Raw genomic sequence first — 3,373 nt, 5'->3', positions numbered from 1 at the left:
ATCAGGACTGATTGTGAGGGTTGGAAATGTAAAGGTAGATGTTTTGTAGCAAAAGGAGGGGAGTGATTGACTTTGCAGTTTAACAGTGGAGTTCCCTGGGACCATCAAGGGAGAACAGCAGGAGAGTGGGAGCCTACGCAGAGATGCAGTGACACCAGAGATGGAGGCAGACACGATGACATGGAGAGGAGAAATGGAGCGGCTGGGAACTTCAGACCAAGAGAGGCAGAGGGGCTGTGTGTTGATGACCAGGGGACAAGCTTGCATTGTATACCCTTTGGTTCGTTGATGATGCATGTAGTTGACTGTAATCATGGCAGTGGAACGATATACGATAGGATGAACATAAAGCTAATGTTCTCTCATGTAAACTATCACATAATTCACAATAAAACATTTAAAAAAAAAAAAAGTTTGTGAAAAAAACAACTTTTGGATGCCTCAGTTCCAGGTCCTGCTGTCTTGAGCTCCACAGTTATCCATCTGAAGGAAAAGACCTGTTGAACCAACTTTTAGTTTTAAAGATGAATGATAAAAACTTGGAATTGACTTCTCAGCGGAGGAAACTTCCTGAATGGATGTCTATGGACAAAAAGAGATGTTTTATGGAAAAAAGAAAGTCATCTGTTCAGAAGAGTGTTTTTGAAGATGAACTCCCCTTCTTAGAATTTACTGGCGCTCTGGTAGTGTAGTGGTTACGAATCGGGCTGCAAACCACAAGGTCAACAGTTGGAAACTACCAGCTGCTCTGTGGGAGAAAGATGAGGCTTTCTGCTCCCGTAAAGATTTACAGCCTCGGAAAACCTGCACAGGGCCGCGATGGGTCGGAACTGACTCGACGGCACTTAACAACAACAACAACAACAATATTGTGTACAGTTATGAAGCTAGTGATTATTCTTTCTTATCAGAAGATATTAGCATGAATCTGTCCACTGGGGATGTAATAGGATTTGATATGGAATGACTACCAATGTACAGAAAAGGCAAACTAAGGCGAGTTGCTCTAATTCAATTGTGTGTGTCAGAGAGTAAATGTTACTTGTTTCGTATTTCTTATATGTCTGTTTTCCATCAGGGATTAAAAATGTTGCTTGAAAATTAAGCAATTAAAAAGGTAGGTGTAGGAATTGAAGGAGATCAGTGGAAACTCCTACGTGCTTCGACATCAGATTTTGTGGAACTGACAGAAACTGCCAATGAAATGTATAGAGACCTGGAGTCTCAATAATTTGGTTAAACACATCTTAAGTAAACAACTTTTGAAAGACAAGTCTATCCAATGTAGCAACTGGAGTAATTTCCCTCTCACTGAAATAAGAAACTGTATTCAGCCTCTGAGGCTTATGCTGGTCTCATCATTTTTCAAAACTTAGAAAATTTGGGGAATGCTGTGCAAGTGTTTGCTTTCAATAAAGAGGAGAAAACACTATCTAGTGATGTGAAAAAACAGCTGATTTCAATCTCTGAAGACATGATAGATCTGGCTAAGCATCTTCCTGATGCATTCAGAAAATTGGAAAATTCCCAGAGAGTTTTTATGCTTTTGAAGGATATTTCAGAAAATGTGTGTTCATTGAGGAAGCTGATACTGGGTTCTACTAACACTGAGAGAGAACTGAGGCCAGCCAGTAATTTTAACTTGACAGTAGAGGATCAAACTGCTGCTGTAATACCACAGGAAGAAAATAGAGAACATGATATATTTGCTAAAGATGAGACCTGGAATACATCACTTGATAATTTAATTAAACATGATGGAGAAAATATACTTGAAAATGAAGTAAAACAAGAAGAAGATGGATTTGAAGATGGATTAGAAAACAATAAACTGAGAGTTTGGAATGAATTTGTTTGATGTCATTAGATATTACAGATTATGAACACCAACTCTTGGAACAGCAGGCTTGAGAAGAAAATCCTAGTGATGTTACTTACACCTGAGGTTTTGTCCTCCAAAGATAACAAAGAAGATATGTAACTGAAAGTGATGAAGATTTAGAAATGGAGATGCTTAAGTCTAGAAAACCTCAGTAGTGACATGGTAGATCCAATTCATTCTAAATGCTTAAACATGGAACAAAATCTTGGTTTCCTATTGATGAGAATGGTGAAGATGAAAATGAAGACATTGTAGAGAAAGAAGATGAGGAGGACCATTCAGTACAATAACACAGTGCAAAACAAGTTAATTGCCTTAAAGTCTCCTTTGACCATTCCAGTATTAAGCCCATTCAATGGAAAGAGATTTATTCTGTATTGAAAGAAAGAATAGATAATGTTGTTGTCATGGCAACTGAGTATGGAAAGAGTTTATGCTTCCAGTATCCACCTGTATATGCAGGCAAGATTGGTCTTGTCATTTCTCCTCTTATCTCTTAGATGGAAGACCAAGTGCTCCAGCTTGAAATGTCCAATATTCCAGCTTGTTTCCTTGGATCCGCACAATCAAAAAGTGTTCTAGAGGATATTAAATCAGGCAAATACTGCGTTGTATATATAACTCCAGAATTCTGCACAGGTAACATGAATTTCCTTGAGCAACTTGAAGTTAGTATTGGTATCACATTTATTGCTGTGGATGAGGCTCACTGTTTTGGAGTGGGAGCATGATTTTAAAAATTCATTTAGGACTTTGGGTTCTCTCAAGGTAACATTCCCATTGGTTCCAATTATTGCATTTACAGCTACTGCAAATTCTTCATTCCAGGAAGACATCATACGGTGCTTAAAACTAAAGAATCCTAAGATTATGTGTACGGTGTTTGACCGACCAAATTTGTACTTAGAAGTTGGACAAAAAACAGGAAATATCCTTCAGAATCTGAAACAATTTATTTTTTTAAAAAGTAAGTTCTTCCTGGGAATTTGAAGGTCCAACTATCATCTACTGTTCTTCCAGAAAAATGACAGAACAAGATACAGTTGAACCTAGGAAACTGAACTTAATATGTAGAACATATGATACAGGCATGGGTATTAAATCAAGGAAAGAGATCCATCATAGGTTCATTAGAGATGAAATTCAGTGTGTCATTGCTACCATAGCCTTTGGAATGGGCATTAATAAAGCTGATATCTGCAGAGTCATTCATTATGGTGCTCCTAAAGAAATGGACATGAGGAATCTGTACCTGGACAAAGAAGCAGTTGTTAGAACAGAACACGAGAACACTGAATGGTTTAAAATTTAAAAAGGTGTGCGACAAGGTTGTGTTCTTTCACCATACTTATTCAACCTGTATGTTGAGCAAATAATCCAAGAAGCTGGGTTATATGAAGAAAAAAGTGGCATCAGGATTGGAGAAAGACTCATTAACAACCTGTGATATGCAGATAATACAACCTTGCTTGCTGAAAGCGAAGAGGAATT

The 3,373-nt window shown here is 37.8% G+C and overlaps 1 pseudogene; it reads left to right on the top strand.

The window, feature by feature from the left end:
• The first annotated feature begins 524 nt into the window (after positions 1-524).
• LOC102818937 overlaps positions 525-3,373 on the top strand; it is a 5,702-nt pseudogene continuing 2,853 nt past the window's right edge.

Source organism: Chrysochloris asiatica, unplaced genomic scaffold, assembly GCF_000296735.1.
Source record: "Chrysochloris asiatica unplaced genomic scaffold, ChrAsi1.0 scaffold00169, whole genome shotgun sequence".
Taxonomy (NCBI): Eukaryota; Metazoa; Chordata; class Mammalia; order Afrosoricida; family Chrysochloridae; genus Chrysochloris; species Chrysochloris asiatica.
This window is presented reverse-complemented; position numbering and strand designations above follow the sequence as displayed.